A 25376-nucleotide genomic window follows, 5' to 3' on the forward strand; every position below is an offset into this window, starting at 1 on the left:
CGAGCCTTGACTCTCATGTCAGTACAACAGAAAACACTGGCTGAAGGCAGCTCTCTCCGTTTTAAATTAAACTGCTTGCAAACTCCTGAAATTAGCTCTTGGTGTGTTCTAAGGGGTTGACAGAATGAAATCGCTGGAACATTAAAATTTTAAAAGGCCGTATTTATTTTCATTTTTCCGCTCCACCCCTTCGGTGGAGGTGAATGGCTTAAACTGGGCATTATTTTTCGTACGTGACCTGTGGTTAGAGGCATTGTTTCTTGTTAGTAAGACATATGGCTTAATAAATTATGTCCTTGGGTATAATTTGCAAGCTAACATGCAGTATAAGCTATTTCCTACGTTTAACCTGAATATAAATGATTTTATCCACTATTTTTGTGCGTCCTCTATAAAGCACCATTTATGGTTAGTTCGCATGCGCACAAATGCCTAAGGGAACTTTTTAATATAAGAGGGAGTATGACGTAAGAGGGAGCCCGTGCTAAATCAAACATAAAATACAGCGAAATGACAGGGGAAAAAAATATTAAATGAGTGATTACACTCTAAAAACTCCTGGGTTATATCTTTAACCCATTTTCTGGGTTATTTGTGTTGGGTTAAAATTATGGGTTATTTTTTTCAGAGAGTAACCATTTTCTGGGTTATAGGGCTAATATTTTGACCCAACTCCTGGGTTGTTTAGGTTTATGGGTTATTTTTCAAAGAGTAACCCATGTTCTGGGTTCACGACCCTTCCCCCCGCCCCCGCTGTTGTTCTGGTATTTTCTCACAACAGTCGTTTGAAATAACCGTCACTTGAACTTCACGCTCGATCCTTTTTGGCCTGGGCTTCTTCGGTACAACTTCGTCGCGTATTCAAGGTAAGCAAGTATTTTCAGTGTCAATGTAACGTAAACTTTTCTGTGTCCATGTCCCCGTTAGTAGTTTAGCACCGTTTGCTGAAAAAATGACCATGGCTTATCATGGTAATTCTGTGGTTAGCATGTAGTCACCCGCAGATATGTAACTAGTTTAAAGTCCGTGTAAAGTGAAAGTAAATGTGTTTTGAGTTTTTCAGACTAAAGAAGAAAGTGTAATTAACCACCCAGCCAAATTTGAATGATTAAAAATAACGATAAGTTCATGAAATTCGATGTCAAAATGGTTGAAATGCTTTTTACACATCGTTGAGAAATACATGTATGACCTAAATGACTGAATTCATTTTACACGGTGTTTAAATTCTATTTTTCATAAATTGTGCTGTACTTATCTCATTGTTTTAATACTCGTGGTAATACGATAAGTACAGTGCAGCTAGTGGAGACTTCATGCCGCGTTAAGGGGGTCGTACACCGGACGAGAAGCCGCCCTCGCTGCGTCTAGGACAACTCGAGGTATCGCGTACTTTATCAGTTTATGGCCAGCAATATTGTTACGTTTAAGGATATTATGGGTTTAGATAATGCCAGTACTATGTTATGATTGTACTGTATAATTAAAGACCATTGCTGAGACTGCAGTCTTAACACTTACTGTCTGTTAACTAAATTAAATGAGAATATCACCTGAAAATCCAATAACATCAGCAATTTTTCATTCAAGTAGCCGATTTCTGTAAATTAATGTAAAACTAAATTTATGTTGCAGCACATGGTGAAGTCAGTATATACATTAACGACGATTTGTGAGAAAGAAGAGTAAATTTAATATAAGCTATGTACATTTACGCGCTCAAGTTTATTTCAAATGTAGGCGCGCGGCATGCACACCGCAGGTCATGTGACATGAACTAACCAATTAGCTTCATCCTTTCCCTTAATAGCATTGAAAGCACTTCCAAGTCGGAGAAACAGTTTATCATAGCTGTACAGGAATAAATATTTTTAAATAAATTTAATAACAGAGCTACTGCAAATGATTTTTAATGCTGAAAATCCATTTATCCTTTCCTGAATCTTCCGCGTGTTTATGGAGAGCGCAGGTCATGGTTGCTTAGCAACGGCACACGCTTCTGGAGCGCAAGCGCACGAGCGCTTTGTTGATAGGAGGAAAGCGGCGCGCCTAGCGTTTTCCACGCGTTTTTAGGCGCGACATGTGAACGGCCCCATAAAGAATAATGTGTTTATTTTAAATACCCTTCTCGTCCAGTGTGCAACCCCCTTTAGCCGTGGCTAGAGCGACGAGGCAACACAATAGTTGAGTTATGTTAACCAGCTGCGCTGTGCTTATCATATTATACAGTGCTCTACTGGCTTAAGTAGTAAGAGTTAAAGAAACGTGTCAGGTCTTCAAATTGTTGCTAACTTCTATTGCTATGTTTTCTCCAGGTCATTTTAAATGGACAGCTTTGTCGCTGATAAGCTAACTGAGTGGCGGCTGTCTGAGCTGATAGAGAATTTTAGAGGTGAGTGTTTTACTCTTAACTGCCCTCACATCATCTCTCTATACCTAAACATTTTTTTCTTTAATACGTTTTAAATGTGTCAGTGCAAGATTTTGTGACAGTCACAACTTCTTTGACAGTGGGGAATGCATATCTGTAATAACCCTTTTAGTTAAAAGATACTTGTGCCTTGTCTTTTAGCTGTTATGCATAATAATGGGCCAGATATTCACCTTTGCATTAATGTCTTACACTTGTTAATGAAAGAAAAGATAGACAGTATAGACTGTATGGAACTCATATGGAAACTGATGCTCATTTAACTTGATGCTTTTTTTTTTTTTTTACAAAGATGTGAATGCACTTAATAAGAAAATGGTGTCTAATGAGATGAGTGGGTCATACAAGACATAATATATTGTATGTGTACATGTATCATTTCCGTTAATTTTGCTTTTAGCCCTTTTAACCCCCTAATTGTTCCTTATCTGTACCTGATGTGTGTTATCTCTACTGCAAAACTTTGTAAAAGATTAAAAATGTCTGTTCATTTTCATTTACATATTTCTATAGTCGTTTTATTTTTTCACACACATACTGATACCTAGAATATTGTTAACCTACAGATGCCAAAGGGGAACTAGCGCTAACACTTCTACCCAACATGGTGCCACAGGCCGTCTACAGGGTTGGGAAGAAGACTGTCCAGCACTCCATTGAAGTGTCCCGGACAGCGTCCATACACCAAATGCCTGTAAGTACAATGGACCAGTTTCTCAGCACCACTCTGAGAGAGAATATTCTTAATTCTAACTATGCTGTAAAGTTTTATTACTCTGAGTGGTTCTCAATCCACATTTTCTTTTACACATTCATGACCCACTCAAAATGAACACACCAATTAAGAACCACAGTTCATTTGGCTTTCTTGTACAGTTAGTATCAGCATTATAACACAAACTGGTAGTCTATTATCTTGCTTACAGTTCACCTTCTACACAATATTCACATTCTTTTGTGTATCTTTCTGTCTCTGTCTGTTTTAGGTTGGAACAAATATGGTGGAATACCTCTTGCAGTCAAAGCCATTCCTCTCTGTCCTGGGGCTGGGAGACCCCCAGCAATGTGCTTCTCAGGCATTTGTGATATTAGCTGGTCAGGCACTCTGTTTCGGGCAGTTGACGTGTGTTTCAAGGCATTTTATGTTCTTGATATCAACTACTCCAAGCAGTGTGCTCCCGCATGGGAGTTTCTGCAGCAAGTTGTATATCAGATTGAGGGATCTGAATCAAAACCTGTCAAATTTCTTAAGACTGCCTTGCTTAATTGCAGAACTGTTTAATCGTGTTAAGCTGCAGTAAATGACACAACCAATGTTTAAAGCCTCAAGTTCAATCCAGTTATTGAATGCTGTCAAATGTTTGAGAGAGAATAAGTTGTTTATTTTTCTATTTTTTAAATGTCTAATTGTTATTACAGTGTGACCTAAAATGAATAGGTCCAAGTGTGTGTGTTTTTTTTTTATTGAATTTAATTTAATGCAATAAAAATGTAAAAGTGCTTGAAGTGTGTAAGTGTTTTATTTTCTGAAATAAGGCATACTGGCATAGTTACCCAAGTTAGGTTATTTTTGACCTCTGACCTTTGGTTAAAAAGGGACCTACTAATTTCTGGGTTATTTCAACCCAGATATTTGGGTTGTTCTTTTGACCCAGAAGTTGGGTTATATTAACTACAATGTTGGGTTATTGTAACCCAGCATTTGGGTCAGGTATTTAACCCAGAAGTTGGGTCAAAAAGAATAACCCATTTTTCTGGGTTGAAATAACCCAGAAATTAGTTGGTCCCTTTTTAACCCAGGATTTGGGTCAAAAATAACCCATTATGGGTTAGTTTTGACCCAGGAGTTTTTAGTGTGTAGGTGCTCTGTTCAATACAGTTGCATTTTTTGAGAACTCTAATCAGTTAAATAGCAGAAGTTATTAGTTGGTGAGGTCTTTAACAACAGCCGTACTTTGTTGATCTAACGTGGTTCAAACGATGAGACCATATTCATGAAACAGTCTTTACTAGCTTATTCGTTTCCACAAAAATGCAGCACAAATAAGCAAGCATTTTAACGTTTTAAATACACTAATCTACTATTATTGTTCAATCGCTGGAGTGTTTTTTTATTTTATATTTTTTTAATGCCTTTAAAATATGTAGTTTTGTGAACACGGACGAAGAAACGCCAGCCCCGAAGCTCATCCGTAAACCACATAAAACAGCTCATATGCGCTTAATATAGCTCTTTAAAATGATATTCTGTTTACATTGTGTACAGTCGCTAGAGTGTTTTTATTTAAATGCTTTTAAAAGTGGCTTAGTGATTTAGTTCGCAGACCGAGAGCTCGAGCCTTGACTCTCATGTCAGTACAACAGAAAACACTGGCTGAAGGCAGCTCTCTCCGTTTTAAATTAAACTGCTTGCAAACTCCTGAAATTAGCTCTTGGTGTGTTCTAAGGGGTTGACAGAATGAAATCGCTGGAACATTAAAATTTTAAAAGGCCGTATTTATTTTCATTTTTCCGCTCCACCCCTTCAGTGGAGGTGAATGGCTTAAACTGGGCATTATTTTTCGTACGTGACCTGTGGTTAGAGGCATTGTTTCTTGTTAGTAAGACATATGGCTTAATAAATTATGTCCTTGGGTATAATTTGCAAGCTAACATGCAGTATAAGCTATTTCCTACTTTTAACCTGAATATAAATGATTTTATTCACTATTTTTGTGCGTCCTCTATAAAGCACCATTTATGGTTAGTGCGCATGCGCACAAATGCCTAAGGGAACTTTGGAGTATGGGGAGTATGACGTAAGAGGGAACCCGTGCTAAATCAAACATAAAATACAGCGAAATGACAGGGGGGGAAAAAATATTAAATGAGTGATTAGGTGCTCTGTTCAATACAGTTGAATTTTTTGAGAACTCTAATCAGTTAAATAGCAGAAAATATTAGTTGGTGAGGTCTTTAACAACAGCCGTACTTTGTTGAACTAACGTGGTTCAAACGATGAGACCATGTTCATGAAACAGTCTTTACTAGCTTATTCGTTTCCACAAAAATGCAGCACAAATAAGCAAGCATTTTAACGTTTTAAATACACTAATCTACTATTATTGTTCAATCGCTGGAGTGATTTTTTATTTAATATTTTTTTAATGCCTTTAAAATATGTAGTTTTGTGAACACGGACGAAGAAACGCCAGCCCCGAAGCTCATCCGTAAACCACATAAAACAGCTCATATGCGCTTAATATAGCTCTTTAAAATGATATTCTGTTTACATTGTGTACAGTCGCTAGAGTGTTTTTATTTAAATGCTTTTAAAAGTGGCTTAGTGATTTAGTTCGCAGACCGAGAGCTCGAGCCTTGACTCTCATGTCAGTACAACAGAAAACACTGGCTGAAGGCAGCTCTCTCCGTTTTAAATTAAACTGCTTGCAAACTCCTGAAATTAGCTCTTGGTGTGTTCTAAGGGGTTGACAGAATGAAATCGCTGGAACATTAAAATTTTAAAAGGCCGTATTTATTTTCATTTTTCCGCTCCACCCCTTCGGTGGAGGTGAATGGCTTAAACTGGACATTATTTTTTGTACGTGACCTGTGGTTAGAGGCATTGTTTCTTGTTAGTAAGACATATGGCTTAATAAATTATGTCCTTGGGTATAATTTGCAAGCTAACATGCAGTATAAGCTATTTCCTACTTTTAACCTGAATATAAATGATTTTATCCACTATTTTTGTGCGTCCTCTATAAAGCACCATTTATGGTTAGTTCGCATGCGCACAAATGCCTAAGGGAACTTTTTAATATAAGAGGGAGTATGACGTAAGAGGGAGCCCGTGCTAAATCAAACATAAAATACAGCGAAATGACAGGGGAAAAAAATATTAAATGAGTGATTAGGTGCTCTGTTCAATACAGTTGCATTTTTTGAGAACTCTAATCAGTTAAATAGCAGAAGTTATTAGTTGGTGAGGTCTTTAACAACAGCCGTACTTTGTTGATCTAACGTGGTTCAAACGATGAGACCATATTCATGAAACAGTCTTTACTAGCTTATTCGTTTCCACAAAAATGCAGCACAAATAAGCAAGCATTTTAACGTTTTAAATACACTAATCTACTATTATTGTTCAATCGCTGGAGTGTTTTTTTATTTTATATTTTTTTAATGCCTTTAAAATATGTAGTTTTGTGAACACGGACGAAGAAACGCCAGCCCCGAAGCTCATCCGTAAACCACATAAAACAGCTCATATGCGCTTAATATAGCTCTTTAAAATGATATTCTGTTTACATTGTGTACAGTCGCTAGAGTGTTTTTATTTAAATGCTTTTAAAAGTGGCTTAGTGATTTAGTTCGCAGACCGAGAGCTCGAGCCTTGACTCTCATGTCAGTACAACAGAAAACACTGGCTGAAGGCAGCTCTCTCCGTTTTAAATTAAACTGCTTGCAAACTCCTGAAATTAGCTCTTGGTGTGTTCTAAGGGGTTGACAGAATGAAATCGCTCGAACATTTAAATTTTAAAAGGCCGTATTTATTTTCATTTTTTCCGCTCCACCCCTTCAGTGGAGTGGAATGGCTTAAACTGGGCATTATTTTTCGTACGTGACCTGTGGTTAGAGGCATTGTTTCTTGTTAGTAAGACATATGGCTTAATAAATTATGTCCTTGGGTATAATTTGCAAGCTAACATGCAGTATAAGCTATTTCCTACGTTTAACCTGAATATAAATGATTTTATCCACTATTTTTGTGCGTCCTCTATAAAGCACCATTTATGATTAGTGCGCATGCGCACAAATGCCTAAGGGAACTTTGGAGTATAAGAGGGAGTATGACGTAAGAGGGAACCCGTGCTAAATCAAACATAAAATACAGCGAAATGACAGGGGAAAAAATATTAAATGAGTGATTAGGTGCTCTGTTCAATACAGTTGGATTTTTCGAGAACTCTAATCAGTTAAATAGCAGAAAATATTAGTTAGTGAGGTCTTTAACAACAGCCGTACTTTGTTGAACTAACGTGGTTCAAACGATGAGACCATGTTCATGAAACAGTCTTTACTAGCTTATTCGTTTCCACAAAAATGCAGCACAAATAAGCAAGCATTTTAACGTTTTAAATACACTAATCTACTATCATTGTTCAATCGCTGGAGTGTTTTTTTTATTTTATATATTTTTAATGCCTTTAAAATATGTAGTTTTGTGAACACGGACAAAGAAACACCAGCCCCGAGGCTCATCCGTAAACCACATAAACAGCTCACATGCGCTTAAAATAGCTCTTTAAAATTATATTCTGTTTACATTGTGTACAGTTGCTGGAGTGTTTTTATTTAAATTCTTTTAAAAGAGGCTTAGTGATGTAGTTCGCAGACCGAGAGCTCGGAGACTTGACTCTCATGTCAGTACAACAGAAAACACTGGCTGAAGGCAGCTCTCTCCGTTTTAAATTAAACTGCTTGCAAACTCCTGAAATTAGCTCTTGGTGTGTTCTAAGGGGTTGACAGAATGAAATCGCTGGAACATTAAAATTTTAAAAGGCCGTATTTATATAAATGCCTAAGGGAACTTTGGAGTATAAGAGGGAGTATGACGTAAGAGGGAGCCCGTGCTAAATCAAACATAAAATACAGCGAAATGACAGGGGAAAAAATATTAAATGAGTGATTAGGTGCTCTGTTCAATATAGTTGCATTTTTTGAGAACTCTAATCAGTTAAATAGCAGAAAATATTAGTTGGTGAGGTCTTTAACAACAGCCGTACTTTGTTGAACTAACGTGGTTCAAACGATGAGACCATGTTCATGAAACAGTCTTTACTAGCTTATTCGTTTCCACAAAAATGCAGCACAAATAAGCAAGCATTTTAACGTTTTAAATACACTAATCTACTATTATTGTTCAATCGCTGGAGTGTTTTTTTTTTTTTTTTTTTTTTTTTTATATATTTTTAATGCCTTTAAAATATGTAGTTTTGTGAACACGGACGAAGAAACGCCAGCCCCGAAGCTCATCCGTAAACCACATAAAACAGCTCATATGCGCTTAATATAGCTCTTTAAAATGATATTCTGTTTACATTGTGTACAGTCGCTGGAGTGTTTTTATTTAAATGCTTTTAAAAGTGGCTTAGTGATGTAGTTCGCAGACCGAGAGCTCGGAGCCTTGACTCTCATGTCAGTACAACAGAAAACACTGGCTGAAGGCAGCTCTCTCCGTTTTAAATTAAACTGCTTGCAAACTCCTGAAATTAGCTCTTGGTGTGTTCTAAGGGGTTGACAGAATGAAATCGCTGGAACATAAAATTTTTAAATGGCCGTATTTATTTTGATTTTTCCGCTCCACCCCTTCAGTGGAGGTGAATGGCTTAAACTGGGCATTATTTTTTGTACGTGACCTGTGGTTAGAGGCATTGTTTCTTGTTAGTAAGACATATGGCTTAATAAATTATGTCCTTGGGTATAATTTGCAAGCTAACATGCAGTATAAGCTATTTCCTACTTTTAACCTGAATATAAATGATTTTATCCACTATTTTTGTGCGTCCTCTATAAAGCACCATTTATGATTAGTGCGCATGCGCACAAATGCCTAAGGGAACTTTGGAGTATAAGAGGGAGTATGACGTAAGAGGGAGCCCGTGCTAAATCAAACATAAAATACAGCGAAATGACAGGGGTAAAAAATATTAAATGAGTGATAAGGTGCTCTGTTCAATACAGTTGCATTTTTTGAGAACTCTAATCAGTTAAATAGCAGAAGTTATTAGTTGGTGAGGTCTTTAACAACAGCCGTACTTTGTTGATCTAACGTGGTTCAAACGATGAGACCATATTCACGAAACAGTCTTTACTAGCTTATTCGTTTCCACAAAAATGCAGCACAAATAAGCAAGCATTTTAACGTTTTAAATACACTAATCTACTATTTTTGTTCAATCGCTGGAGTGTTTTTTTTTTTTTTTTTTTTTTTTTAATATTTTTAATGCCTTTAAAATATGTAGTTTTGTGAACACGGACGAAGAAACGCCAGCCCCGAAGCTCATCCGTAAACAACATAAAACAGCTCATATGCGCTTAATATAGCTCTTTAAAATGATATTCTGTTTACATTGTGTACAGTCGCTGCAGTGTTTTTATTTAAATGCTTTTAAAAGAGGCTTAGTGATGTAGTACGCAGACCGAGAGCTCGGAGACTTGACTCTCATGTCAGTACAACAGAAAACACTGGCTGAAGGCAGCTCTCTCCGTTTTAAATTAAACTGCTTGCAAACTCCTGAAATTAGCTCTTGGTGTGTTCTAAGGGGTTGACAGAATGAAATCGCTGGAACATTAAAATTTTAAAAGGCCGTATTTATTTTCATTTTTCCGCTCCACCCCTTCAGTGGAGGTGAATGGCTTAAACTGGGCATTATTTTTCGTACGTGACCTGTGGTTAGAGGCATTGTTTCTTGTTAGTAAGACATATGGCTTAATAAATTATGTTCTTGGGTATAATTTGCAAGCTAACATGCAGTATAAGCTATATCCTACGTTTCACCTAAATATAAATGATTTTATTCACTATTTTTGTGCGTCCTCTATAAAGCACCATTTATGGTTAGTTCGCATGCGCACAAATGCCTAAGGGAACTTTGGAGTATAAGAGGGAGTATGACGTAAGAGGGAACCCGTGCTAAATCAAACATAAAATACAGCGAAATGACAGGGGAAAAAATATTAAATGAGTGATTAGGTGCTCTGTTCAATACAGTTGGATTTTTCGAGAACTCTAATCAGTTAAATAGCAGAAAATATTAGTTAGTGAGGTCTTTAACAACAGCCGTACTTTGTTGAACTAACGTGGTTCAAACGATGAGACCATGTTCATGAAACAGTCTTTACTAGCTTATTCGTTTCCACAAAAATGCAGCACAAATAAGCAAGCATTTTAACGTTTTAAATACACTAATCTACTATTATTGTTCAATCGCTGGAGTGTTTTTTTATTTTTTTATTTTATTTTTTTTATTTTTTATTTTTTTTAATGCCTTTAAAATATGTAGTTTTGTGAACACGGACGAAGAAACGCCAGCCCCGAAGCTCATCCGTAAACCACATAAAACAGCTCATATGCGCTTAATATAGCTCTTTAAAATGATATTCTGTTTACATTGTGTACAGTCGCTGGAGTGTTTTTATTTAAATGCTTTTAAAAGAGGCTTAGTGATGTAGTTCGCAGACCGAGAGCTCGGAGACTTGACTCTCATGTCAGTACAACAGAAAACACTGGCTGAAGGCAGCTCTCTCCGTTTTAAATTAAACTACTTGCATACACCTGAAATTAGCTATTGGTGTGTTCTAAGGGGTTGACAGAATGAAATCGCTGGAACATTTAAATTTTAAAAGGCCGTATTTATTTTCATTTTTTCCGCTCCACCCCTTCAGTGGAGTGGAATGGCTTAAACTGGGCATTATTTTTCGTACGTGACCTGTGGTTAGAGGCATTGTTTCTTGTTAGTAAGACATATGGCTTAATAAATTATGTCCTTGGGTATAATTTGCAAGCTAACATGCAGTATAAGCTATTTCCTACGTTTAACCTGAATATAAATTATTTTATTCACTATTTTTGTGCGTCCTCTATAAAGCACCATTTATGGTTAGTGCGCATGCGCACAAATGCCTAAGGGAACTTTGGAGTATAAGAGGGAGTATGACGTAAGAGGGAACCCGTGCTAAATCAAACATAAAATACAGCGAAATGACAGGGGAAAAAATATTAAATGAGTGATTAGGTGCTCTGTTCAATACAGTTGGATTTTTCGAGAACTCTAATCAGTTAAATAGCAGAAAATATTAGTTAGTGAGGTCTTTAACAACAGCCGTACTTTGTTGAACTAACGTGGTTCAAACGATGAGACCATGTTCATGAAACAGTCTTTACTAGCTTATTCGTTTCCACAAAAATGCAGCACAAATAAGCAAGCATTTTAACGTTTTAAATACACTAATCTACTATTATTGTTCAATCGCTGGAGTGTTTTTTTATTTTTTTATTTTATTTTTTTTATTTTTTATTTTTTTTAATGCCTTTAAAATATGTAGTTTTGTGAACACGGACGAAGAAACGCCAGCCCCGAAGCTCATCCGTAAACCACATAAAACAGCTCATATGCGCTTAATATAGCTCTTTAAAATGATATTCTGTTTACATTGTGTACAGTCGCTGGAGTGTTTTTATTTAAATGCTTTTAAAAGAGGCTTAGTGATGTAGTTCGCAGACCGAGAGCTCGGAGACTTGACTCTCATGTCAGTACAACAGAAAACACTGGCTGAAGGCAGCTCTCTCCGTTTTAAATTAAACTACTTGCATACACCTGAAATTAGCTATTGGTGTGTTCTAAGGGGTTGACAGAATGAAATCGCTGGAACATTTAAATTTTAAAAGGCCGTATTTATTTTCATTTTTTCCGCTCCACCCCTTCAGTGGAGTGGAATGGCTTAAACTGGGCATTATTTTTCGTACGTGACCTGTGGTTAGAGGCATTGTTTCTTGTTAGTAAGACATATGGCTTAATAAATTATGTCCTTGGGTATAATTTGCAAGCTAACATGCAGTATAAGCTATTTCCTACGTTTAACCTGAATATAAATTATTTTATTCACTATTTTTGTGCGTCCTCTATAAAGCACCATTTATGGTTAGTGCGCATGCGCACAAATGCCTAAGGGAACTTTGGAGTATAAGAGGGAGTATGACGTAAGAGGGAACCCGTGCTAAATCAAACATAAAATACAGCGAAATGACAGGGGAAAAAAATAAATAAATGAGTGATTAGGTGCTATGTTCAATACAGTTGCATTTTTTTGAGAACTCTAATCAGTTAAATAGCTGAAGTTATTAGTTGGTGAGGTCTTTAACAACAGCCGTACTTTGTTGAACTAACGTGGTTCAAACGATGAGACCATATTCATGAAACAGTCTTTACTAGCTTATTCGTTTCCACAAAAATGCAGCACAAATAAGCAAGCATTTTAACGTTTTAAATACACTAATCTACTATTATTGTTCAATCGCTGGAGTGTTTTTTTATTTTATATTTTTTTAATGCCTTTAAAATATGTAGTTTTGTGAACACGGACGAAGAAACGCCAGCCCCGAAGCTCATCCGTAAACCACATAAAACAGCTCATATGCGCTTAATATAGCTCTTTAAAATGATATTCTGTTTCCATTGTGTACAGTCGCTGCAGTGTTTTTATTTAAATGCTTTTAAAAGAGGCTTAGTGATGTAGTACGCAGACCGAGAGCTCGGATACTTGACTCTCATGTCAGTACAACAGAAAACACTGGCTGAAGGCAGCTCTCTCCGTTTTAAATTAAACTGCTTGCAAACTCCTGAAATTAGCTCTTGGTGTGTTCTAAGGGGTTGACAGAATGAAATCGCTCGAACATTTAAATTTTAAAAGGCCGTATTTATTTTCATTTTTTCCGCTCCACCCCTTCAGTGGAGTGGAATGGCTTAAACTGGGCATTATTTTTCGTACGTGACCTGTGGTTAGAGGCATTGTTTCTTGTTAGTAAGACATATGGCTTAATAAATTATGTCCTTGGGTATAATTTGCAAGCTAACATGCAGTATAAGCTATTTCCTACGTTTAACCTGAATATAAATGATTTTATCCACTATTTTTGTGCGTCCTCTATAAAGCACCATTTATGATTAGTGCGCATGCGCACAAATGCCTAAGGGAACTTTGGAGTATAAGAGGGAGTATGACGTAAGAGGGAACCCGTGCTAAATCAAACATAAAATACAGCGAAATGACAGGGGAAAAAATATTAAATGAGTGATTAGGTGCTCTGTTCAATACAGTTGGATTTTTCGAGAACTCTAATCAGTTAAATAGCAGAAAATATTAGTTAGTGAGGTCTTTAACAACAGCCGTACTTTGTTGAACTAACGTGGTTCAAACGATGAGACCATGTTCATGAAACAGTCTTTACTAGCTTATTCGTTTCCACAAAAATGCAGCACAAATAAGCAAGCATTTTAACGTTTTAAATACACTAATCTACTATCATTGTTCAATCGCTGGAGTGTTTTTTTATTTTATATATTTTTAATGCCTTTAAAATATGTAGTTTTGTGAACACGGACAAAGAAACACCAGCCCCGAGGCTCATCCGTAAACCACATAAACAGCTCACATGCGCTTAAAATAGCTCTTTAAAATTATATTCTGTTTACATTGTGTACAGTTGCTGGAGTGTTTTTATTTAAATTCTTTTAAAAGAGGCTTAGTGATGTAGTTCGCAGACCGAGAGCTCGGAGACTTGACTCTCATGTCAGTACAACAGAAAACACTGGCTGAAGGCAGCTCTCTCCGTTTTAAATTAAACTGCTTGCAAACTCCTGAAATTAGCTCTTGGTGTGTTCTAAGGGGTTGACAGAATGAAATCGCTGGAACATTTAAATTTTAAAAGGCCGTATTTATTTTCATTTTTTCCGCTCCACCCCTTCAGTGGAGTGGAATGGCTTAAACTGGGCATTATTTTTCGTACGTGACCTGTGGTTAGAGGCATTGTTTCTTGTTAGTAAGACATATGGCTTAATAAATTATGTCCTTGGGTATAATTTGCAAGCTAACATGCAGTATAAGCTATTTCCTACGTTTAACCTGAATATAAATTATTTTATTCACTATTTTTGTGCGTCCTCTATAAAGCACCATTTATGATTAGTGCGCATGCGCACAAATGCCTAAGGGAACTTTGGAGTATAAGAGGGAGTATGACGTAAGAGGGAGCCCGTGCTAAATCAAACATAAAATACAGCGAAATGACAGGGGGAAAAAATATTAAATGAGTGATTAGGTGCTCAGTTCAATACAGTTGCATTTTTTGAGAACTCTAATCAGTTAGATAGAAGTTATTAGTTGGTGAGGTCTTTAACAACAGCCGTACTTTGTTGATCTAACGTGGTTCAAACGATGAGACCATATTCATGAAACAGTCTTTACTAGCTTATTCGTTTCCACAAAAATGCAGCACAAATAAGCAAGCATTTTAACGTTTTAAATACACTAATCTACTATTATTGTTCAATCGCTGGAGTGTTTTTTTATTTTATATATTTTTAATGCCTTTAAAGTATGTAGTTTTGTGACCACGGACGAAGAAACGCCAGCCCCGAAGCTCATTCGTAAACCACATAAAACAGCTCATATGCGCTTAATATAGCTCTTTAAAATGATATTCTGTTTACATTGTGTACAGTCGCTGGAGTGTTTTTATTTAAATGCTTTTAAAAGAGGCTTAGTGATGTAGTTCGCAGACCGAGAGCTCGGAGACTTGACTCTCATGTCAGTACAACAGAAAACACTGGCTGAAGGCAGCTCTCTCCGTTTTAAATTAAACTGCTTGAAAACTCCTGAAATTAGCTCTTGGTGTGTTCTAAGGGGTTGACAGAATGAAATCGCTGGAACATTTAAATTTTAAAAGGCCGTATTTATTTTCATTTTTTCCACTCCACCCCTTCAGTGGAGTGGAATGGCTTAAACTGGGCATTATTTTTCGTACGTGACCTGTGGTTAGAGGCATTGTTTCTTGTTAGTAAGACATATGGCTTAATAAATTATGTCCTTGGGTATAATTTGCAAGCTAACATGCAGTATAAGCTATTTCCTACGTTTAACCAAATGATTTTATTCACTATTTTTGTGCGTCCTCTATAAAGCACCATTTATGAGTAGTGCGCATGCGCACAAATGCCTAAGGGAACTTTGGAGTATAAGAGGGAGTATGACGTAAGAGGGAACCTGTGCTAAATCAAACATAAAATACAGCGAAATGACAGGGGGAAAAAATAAATAAATGAGTGATTAGGTGCTATGTTCAATACAGTTGCATCTTTTGAGAACTCTAATCAGTTAAATAGCAGAAGTTATTAGTTGGTGAGGTCTTTAACAACAGCCGTACTTTGTTGAACTAACGTGGTGTTTGAATGCAAGATGGCCGCCGGGTGCAGGTGTGGTTTATTGGGCTCCACACTTGCTCCTTTGTTTAACCTTTTTTTTACAATTATGTTTGATCTTATTTGGTATTTTTCAACAATTCCTCATCAACACTAAAGAAATCTTCGGCCAAGGATGGATTTTAAACATTGGAAAGAGGGATAATGAGTCTTGTTGCATGTGGATGCTTTGTTTGTGGTTCCTGATAAGTCCATGTGGTTTTGCTATCAGTGCTACTGGATATGAAACACAGATTACATCTGCCAAACTCATGCCCATGGTTGATACACCAAGATTGAACTTCTTCACCCAAGGATACCACATTATTTACTCTATTTGCTGGCAAAGTAACCATCATCATCGTAAAGGAAAAGAAAGTCATCGGTATGTCAAGAGAAGTAAATGGTATAATGCAAAGGTTCTACTGATTCTTCTCTTGCTCAGCGGTGATATACAGATGAATCCATGACCATCAACAAATCAACATATAACTGAACCAGTAAGTGGATCGATTGAGTGCAATTCAAACTGGAGAGTGAACTGTGGGGCAGAGATCAGTGGACCTTCAGGGCACAAACTGGGAGATGTTGGGTGTTTGGCCAAACTACCTTTGGATATCTTGCAGGATGTATACATGTTTGAAACATCAGAGCCCTGTAGTAAACCTGTCCCTGGTTCAGAGAACTGTGGTGAGTCTAAACAATCTCTTTTCCATAGACAAAATGATATGTTGTCTGGAGCAAAACAAACAGGCGAACTACAAGTACTTCATGAAAACTTAAAGACAAAAGGAGCCATCAACCATGCTGCACAGAAACAGTTTAAATTATTTCAGACTGTGAATCACGCCAGAGTGATCTGGGATTCAAAACTCAAACCAAAGGGTATTTTAGGGGGGCACCTGAATATCCAAAGTATTATATCAAAGAGGGATCAAATTGAACACCTGCTTATGAACTCAAACCTGGACTTTTTAGCGTTAAGTGAAACTTGGTTGTCTACCAGTATACCATCATGCATGATTGATATTCCTGGCTATAGTTGTTATAGAAGGGATAGACCATTACAAAGAGGAGGGGGAGTTATGATTTATATTAAGGATACTTTTAAATGTTTTGAGGTACAACTAGATATTGCTGGATTAGAATGTTTGGCGTTAAATGTTATATTGTCCCCAAAAATGAATTTTAATCTTGTGATCTTGTATAATCCACCTTCATATGATATGTCTTTTTATAATAATTTAGAGGAAATGTTGAAGTTTTTAAATGGGCATATTGAAACTGTTATATTTGGAGATTTTAACATAAATTGGTCAGACAAACATAGTAAGCAAAAACTGAAATCAATTATGGCAAAACACAAATTTAACCAGTTAATAAAAGGACCAACAAGAATAACAAAAACAAGTAAAACTCTTATTGATTTGGTATTTACAAATAAACCTGAACGGGTAATTAAAACATATAATCTTTTGACAGGTTTGTCTGACCATAACATGATCCTGGTTGTTAGGAAATTAACAAAGAAACGTTTGCAGAATAATTTTCATCAAATTTCTAAACCAGGAAGAGTAGGTATTCCTAAGAGGAAAATGTTAGAATTTGAAAATGATATGAAAAACATAAATTGGGATGACGTATTACAAATTGGTGAATTGGATAAAAACAGTGAAACTGTGATGAGAACTATTGAAAAAAACGATTCAAAAATACACACAACCGCTAAAATGTAGACAAAATGCATCTCTACCATGGTTAAATTCAGATATCTATCAATTAATGAAAAAGAGAGATATAGCTTTGAAAAAGTCATTGCTTACAAAAACACAGACAGATATTATACATTTTAAATCATTAAGAAATAAAGTAATTAGTGATATGAGGAAGGAAAAAACTGCATATTTTGAGCAATTGATTACAGAATCTGGAGGAAATAGCTCATCTCTTTGGAAGTGTATAAATAAACTTTCTAAAAGAGAGGGTATACAAGGAAAACCTTTAGTGGAGCTGAACATAAATGGTAGATTAAGTACTGATAGCACTGAAATTGCCAATGAATTTAATAGATATTTTACTCAGTTTTAAAACACATAGCAAGCTCTTCCACAGACTGTACAACTACCTCAAAATGTAATAAATAGCACACCCTCATCCTTTCATATTTCTGAGGTTGATGAAGATAAGATACTTCAAATTATTAATCAACTGAATAACTCAAGGGCTAAGGATATATTTGGAATGGATACTGCATTTGTAAAAACATATAGTGCTTGCTTGCTAACGCCCTTGGTAAATCTGATAAATTTATCAATTAGAGAAAATAAATTCCCTTCAAATTGGAAAACTAGTATTGTAACTCCAATTTTCAAAGCAGGATCAGCTAATGAGGTTCAGAATTATAGACCAATTTCTATTCTTCCTGCAATTTCTAAAATTATGGAAAAGTTGGTAGCTGAACAACTTATCAATTATTTAGAAAAACATGATTTACTTTATTCTAAACAGTTTGGTTTTAGGCCTAAGTATTCAACAGAAATGGCAAACTGCTATCTCACAGAATTTATTAAGGAATCTTTAGATAAAGGTAATGTAGTAGGTGCAGTGTTTTTAGATCTCAAAAAGGCATTTGATACGGTGAATCATGAAATTCTCCTACACAAATTAAATTAAGTCAACTTTTCCCAGCAGGCAATGAATTGGTTTAGATCATATTTAGAATCCAGAGATCAGTGTGTTAAAATTAATAATTCAAGATCAGCTTTACAAAATAATAAGATGGGTCTCCCTCAAGGGTCAATTTTGGGCCCATTGTTGTTTTCTTTATATGTTAATGATTTTCCAAACTGTTGTAAGCAAACAAAGTGTCAGTTATATGCAGATGATACAGTCATTTATGTATCTGCAAAGACTCCAAGTTTAGCTGCAGAAATATTAACAAATGAAATGATTGGTGTGTCACAGTGGTTACAGAACAGTTGTTTGACCCTGAATTGTACACAAACTGTCTCAATGTGTTTTTCAATTAGAAAGAAGGAAATGAGTGGTTTTATAATTAAGATCAATCAAAAGGAAATTGAAACAGTTAATAATTTTACATATTTAGGTGTTATTTTAGATTCTCATTTGAAATTTGATATGCATGTTAAGAAGCTGTGTAGAACAATCAGAACAAATCTGAATTGTTTTTACTTGATTAGACCATATATCTCTTTAAAAGCAGCCAAGTTATACATGCATGCAATGATTTTTTCACACTTATCTTACTGTGTGACTGTCTGGAGTCAGGTTTCTCAACTGACTATTAAACCTGTTAGATCCTTATATAAACAAACACTAAAAGTTTTGGATAATAAACCAACCAGATGGCATCACTGTAACATTTTACAAAAACATAGTTTGCTTAGTTTTGAAAATTTTATAAATTCATCTCTTATTAAAATGTTTTTTTAAATGTTTAAATGATCTTGCGCCAGAAGTTATATGCAAATTATTATCAAAACAGAGTAGTAAGGGGATCACTACAAGAGGTACAACTTCACAGAACTGTATAGCACCACAGAGAAAAACTAAATTTGCACAATCTACATTTACAGTTCAAGGTACATTGTTATGGAACAGTTTGCCAGCTGAATTGAAAATGCAAACACAGTTGAATATTTTTCAAACAAAACTGAAAAAGTGGTTCAAACAAAAGCAGATATGTGAACACTGATGGTTGTACAGAGTCTCAGCTGTTTATTCCATTTTATTTTATTTGGTTTTGTATTATATGTATATTTTATCCAGGTTAAGCCTAACCAGGGACTGGGGCTGCAAATTAGCCTTTGGCTAGAAGCCTATATGTAGAGCATCGGCTGCATGAAATTGTAGCAATGTTATACTGCATTGTCCCTGTTAAATAAACTAACTAAAAAAAAAAAAAAAAAAAAAAAAAAAAACCGATGAGACTATGTTCATGAAACAGTCTTTACTAGCTTATTCGTTTCCACAAAAATGCAGCACAAATAAGCAAGCATTTTAACGTTTTAAATACACTAATCTACTATTATTGTTCAATCGCTGGAGTGTTTTTTTTTTTTTTTTTTTAAATGCCTTTAAAATATGTAGTTTTGTGAACACGGACAAAGAAACACCAGCCCCGAGGCTCATCCGTAAACCACATAAACAGCTCACATGCGCTTAAAATAGCTCTTTAAAATTATATTCTGTTTACATTGTGTACAGTTGCTGGAGTGTTTTTATTTAAATTCTTTTAAAAGAGGCTTAGTGATGTAGTTCGCAGACCGAGAGCTCGGAGACTTGACTCTCATGTCAGCAGAGCCGGATTAAATAAATGGACTACACTAGGCAGGCTGCATTTTTTGGGCCCCCCTCCATTGATGTTATTTATGAACTGAAATCTGAAACTTACTAATAGAAGTTAATTCACATTTTACATAGCCTAGTCTTTGTTTACAAATTGGTTTGTATGCCAAAATAAGTCATGTGTTGTATATTAAACAGTCTATCAGACTATTTTTTTGATATTCATTATTTATACGTCATTACATGGCTCTATTAAATGCTATTAAATCATCCTCATCTTATCCATTGGGAGTGTCATTGTTAAGGCAGTAGTAACAGTAAATAACCATTAGGTGTCAGTAAACTATGTACACATTTAATCAACACATTTAATTAATATTGCATTTTGCAGAAAATCTTAATTAAATGTGTTGATTAAATTGAATTAAGTTAAATAAGTATTCAAATATACAAAGACCAATCAAATTTGCAGTAAGAGAAAGTGTGCTGTAGTAGTAAAGATGATTATTTTCATGGACAAGCATCATTATTTCCATTTTCTGGTATTCAACACTCAGCAGCTCAGCTCCTGGTCTGGACTGTTCAGCAGTTCTCTCCACTGGTCTGGATGTTTCTCTGGATGATGTGCTTTACTGGACTGCATTCTAAAAGCAGATTTAATCACAGAAACATAGTAGAAAAGTAAGCAATCATTAAATAACTTGACCCTTATGTTTGAACCAGGAACAAATTCTTTCACTTTTCTTTACTAACCTGCTCAGACAGCCAAGGGAAACGAGCCTTTTGGGTGAACAAAAATTCTTGTCCTTTCTCCTGGAGCCCATATTCACACCTGTGATTAAATATAGGAACAAGAAGGCAAACATGACCCCTTCACATTCATCAAGACCATTTAAAAACTGTATAACAATAAATAATAATAAATATAAGGATGGAGGATTTAAACTATGGAAAACTAAAGGTATTCAGACTATTAAAGACTTTTATTGTCACTAATTGAGGAAATAATTGGAAAAAGAGGTGAAAAGGGCCAATTGTCAAAATATTATAATTTAATAATGTTTAACTCTAAAGAGTCTGCTGTAGACAAATTAAACGCATGGAGGAAAGACATTCAAGAAGAAATAGAGGAATTTGAATGGACTGAAGCATGTTTAAAGGCGCAAAAACAAACCATAAACACGCGGCTTAAATTATTACAGTATAAATGGTTGACAAGCGTTTATATAACACCTGAAAAAGTCAATCATATGTCTAGCAATATTCCTGATATATGTACAAAATGCCAAAATTATAAAGGAACTGTCTATGGGAATGTTCTGATATACAGAAGTTCTAGAAAGATGTCATAAACTGTTTGTCAGAACTGTTTAATCTTAAAATACCACTTTGTGCCAAACTTTGTGTACTGGGAATATATCCTACAGGTTTCTCACAGAAAAAATAAACACACTAGACTTTGGATTTGTTGGATTTTGGATTGGTACATGCCAAAAGAGCTATTAATTTGAACTGGAAGAGCATGGAAGCATCTTCTATAAAACAATGGATAAAAGAACTTTCAGAGTGCATTGGACTGGAAAGGCTGACTTATATCTCCAAGGGTAAAATAAAGGACTTTGTACAATTATGGGAGCCATACATGGTTATTATATCATCTGTAAAGTAGGGCCATGCCATTATTCTTTATTATTTTACATTTGTGTTTATCTTTTATTATCATTTTGAATTGGATTTTCTTGTAACTTAAAACTTGACACGGAAATGTTGTTTTACTTTATCTCTGATAGGTGCAGGTCTCTGATTATGTGAATGTGTGTGTGAGTGATACATGTTTAGTTTTTTTTATGTTTGTTATTATTTGAAAATTAATAAAAAATATTTGAAAAAAATAAAAATAAAAATAAAAATAAAACCAGCAACACTTACTAAGGAAACCATTTAACATGCTCCACAATTTTCAGCCTTCCAGCATCACAGGCCTCCATCACAGCAGAAACACGCCTTGACGGCATCATCACAATCTTGTGGAGAAATAATAAAATGTATACATAAGACAGCTGATTGAGATTTGAATATACTTGGTTTGTTTCTCATATTTCATTTTATTATAGTAGAAAGTGTAGCCCTATATTATACATTTAATTTATATACATCTTACATTTGATTTTAATATTCACTTTACTTATTCAGATTTAGATGTTTAAATGGAAAACTTACATTTACAGATGCTTTCTCCTGAGTTTTGATGAGGTGAAGTCCTCGATGATGTCTTCAAAATCCATGGCAGTTGTGAATCCATTTTCAATTGCCAACAGGGCAAAGGCATTCAGTTTTTTTTCTGTTACTGTTGCTCTCCGGTATGTTTTTACTCGTTTCAACAAAGAAAATGATCTTTCTCCTGAACAGTTTGCAATCGGTAATGTCAGATACATGCGAAGGCAAATGTCCACATTAGGGAAAGCATCCCTCAAGCCTAGCTCTAGGAACTTATTGTACATAGCCATGACTGATTCTTCATCTTCTACCATTGAGATGAACTGGCAAAACTCTGCTGTAAAGTCCTCCTCAAGATCCTGGGGGTATATTTTCTTCAGCTTTTCTGTGGCTGCACGGATTTGTTCAATGTTCATTGATTTCGTTTTAGTAAGGAAACCAAATTTCTCCTCCACGTTTTTGTATGCGTCTTTGCGTTGTTTCAATTCTTGTGACAAGCAGTCACAGATGACATAATGTGTGTCAATCAAGAATGCTTCACGGCCTGAGCGCCGCACCTCTGGACCTGCAGACTCATCAAACATAACTTTTTTCACTCGTCTCCTTTGGCTATCTGCTTTGTATCCCTCTGTCGCTGTGAGAGTCTTGGCCTCTGCTTCATAGACATCGAAATCATTTCTGGCCTGTCCTATGTATTCTATGAGTGAACTGTACAGAATAGGAACAGTACATACATCAATTTGTACCTGTTGCAATGCTTTGCTGGTTAAATTGATTCTTCTCAGCAGTTCATCCCACAGTACTGTCATAACTGCAGTTTCAAGGGTTTCCATCACTGTTATTAATTGACTCGCTTCATATTGAGCAGCTCTAGGGGTTCCATGGTCAACTTTGATTTCGTTCAAAGCATCCTGTATAGCTTTGTTGCCAAATCTCAGAGCTTTTGTTGCATCAGCTCTTGCAGACCACCTTGTGCCAGAAAGGCTCTTCAGTGTCAGACCTCGCTCACATTTTGTGAGATGGGCTGTTAAAATCTCCCACCTCTGAGTTGAAGCTGAGAAGAAGTTGTAGAGATTTTGAATGAAGCCAAAAAATGAAACTGCTTCTAGGCAACATTCTGCTGCACATGCACCAACTAAATTAAGAGAATGTGCAGAACATGGTATGAAGTCAGCATTAGGATTTGTATTTTTTATTCTTGCTTGGAGTCCAGAATATTTCCCTGCCATGTTACTAGCATTGTCGTAGCTCTGCCCACGACAGTCCATCAAATCAATGTCCAGTTCTTTTAACTCAGATTTGAGTGTTTCCTCCATGTGCTCTGCAGTATGACCATGTAGTGGTATGAACTCCAAAAATCTCTCGACAGGCTCACCACTTTTCTTCAGGACATAGCGAATTATCAAAGCAAGCTGATCAACATGTGTGACGTCAGGTGTTGAGTCCACAATGATGGAGAAATACTTGCCATCTTTAACTTCTTTTACTATGGCACGCAGAACTTTCTCAGCCATCAGCTGAATAAACTCATCACAAACTGTAGAGGACAGGTAACTGGTATGTCCCCTGCCCTTGTTTCCATACCTGTTTAGATGCTCTGACAGAAGTGGATCAAAGCGACTAATTAACTCCAAGCAGCCCAAAAAGTTCCCATTGTGGGGTGATCCTACTAACTCATCGTCCCCACGGAAGGGCAGTCCTCGTGAAGAAAGAAATTGAATAGTTGCCACTATACGTTTCAAATGTTGAGCCAGTAGGCTCTCTCAGACTCCGGTTGCTGCACTATGTTTGAATCTATGCGTGCATTTTTATTTCCAAGTGATGATAGACTCAGCACAGCAGTACGATGATCCATACTATTCTCATGTTCATGCAAGCGATTAGCACAGTTTTTCCAGTCATTAAATCCAGTGACAAATTGATTGTCTCTTATACTGAACAACTTGCAGCAGTAACAGAATACAGTGCCAGTAGACGGTGAGTACACTAACCATTTTCTTGACAGGGTTTCTCCATTTAGCTTTTTTCTAAAGAAATGTTCCTTGGTTAAGCTTCGGTTAATGTCTCCATATTTCCTCTGTGATGCAGAGAAATCTCCAATATTTTGACAGGGATGGTTTAGTGCAAAGTACTCACGCATCATGTCATCAATTTGGTCCCACTTTGCTGGATCAGATGGGTAGCTTGTTAATACCCTTTCTGGGTCTAGAGGCTCCTGCTGCAAAACCATATTGGGCTCACTTCTGGCTGGCTGCTGTTCTTCCATCAGTTTGTCCTTCTCTGACGGCGCTGATGTTGACGGCGCCACAGCATTTCCCGCCGCATCTTCCATCGCGTCTTCTAGCCGTGTCTCCGGGCCTGGCTCGGCTGACTCGGCTGACTCGAGCAGGTTGACAGCTGTCGGACGGCTGCCCGACAGAAACTTATGTAAAGCCCCCCGCTGTCTCTTCTTTTGCTCCTCTTCATTTTTTTTCTTTTTACGTTTTGCCGCACCCGAACGCATCTTGAACGTTAGCCTACTCAAAAAACACCTGCCTGCTAGCTTTTTTTTCCGCTCTGACTTCTGACCGCCGCTGGCGCCGCTCTATACAGTCATTGGCTGACGTTAATTTGAAGTAATGTAACAGTCTATGGTTAAGATTAACATCGTCACTATTTTTTTTATTAATTAATAAATATTGAAATAAATTGTAGATAGGACATTTGTAAAAAAAATTTTTTTTTTTTTTTGTCCCTCTATCTGGGCCCCATCCTGCCAAACGGGCCCTAGGCACGTGCCTAGTTTGCCTTTGCGTTAATCCGGCTCTGCATGTCAGTACAACAGAAAACACTGGCTGAAGGCAGCTCTCTCCGTTTTAAATTAAACTGCTTGCAAACTCCTGAAATTAGCTCTTGGTGTGTTCTAAGGGGTTGACAGAATGAAATCGCTGGAACATTTAAATTTTAAAAGGCCGTATTTATTTTCATTTTTTTCCGCTCCACCCCTTCAGTGGAGTGGAATGGCTTAAACTGGGCATTATTTTTCGTACGTGACCTGTGGTTAGAGGCATTGTTTCTTGTTAGTAAGACATATGGCTTAATAAATTATGTCCTTGGGTATAATTTGCAAGCTAACATGCAGTATAAGCTATTTCCTACGTTTAACCTGAATATAAATGATTTTATCCACTATTTTTGTGCGTCCTCTATAAAGCACCATTTATGGTTAGTGCGCATGCGCACAAATGCCTAAGGGAACTTTTTAATATAAGAGGGAGTATGACGTAAGAGGGAGCCCGTGCTAAATCAAACATAAAATACAGCGAAATGACAGGGTAAAAAAAATATTAAATGAGTGATTAGGTGCTCTGTTCAATACAGTTGCATTTTTGAGAACTCTAATCAGTTAAATAGCAGAAGTTATTAGTTGGTGAGGTCTT

At 36.3% G+C, this 25376-nt stretch overlaps 1 long non-coding RNA gene across 1 annotated transcript; it reads left to right on the forward strand.

The window, feature by feature from the left end:
- The first annotated feature begins 718 nt into the window (after positions 1-718).
- Positions 719-3449, forward strand: LOC141305444 (uncharacterized). The gene is made up of 4 exons (XR_012344410.1): positions 719-866; positions 2316-2392; positions 2998-3125; positions 3418-3449. It is a non-coding gene; the product is annotated as an uncharacterized lncRNA (long non-coding RNA).
- Positions 3450-25376: the final 21927 nt, after the last annotated feature.

Source organism: Garra rufa, unplaced genomic scaffold, assembly GCF_049309525.1.
Source record: "Garra rufa unplaced genomic scaffold, GarRuf1.0 hap1_unplaced_002, whole genome shotgun sequence".
NCBI lineage: Eukaryota > Metazoa > Chordata > Actinopteri > Cypriniformes > Cyprinidae > Garra > Garra rufa.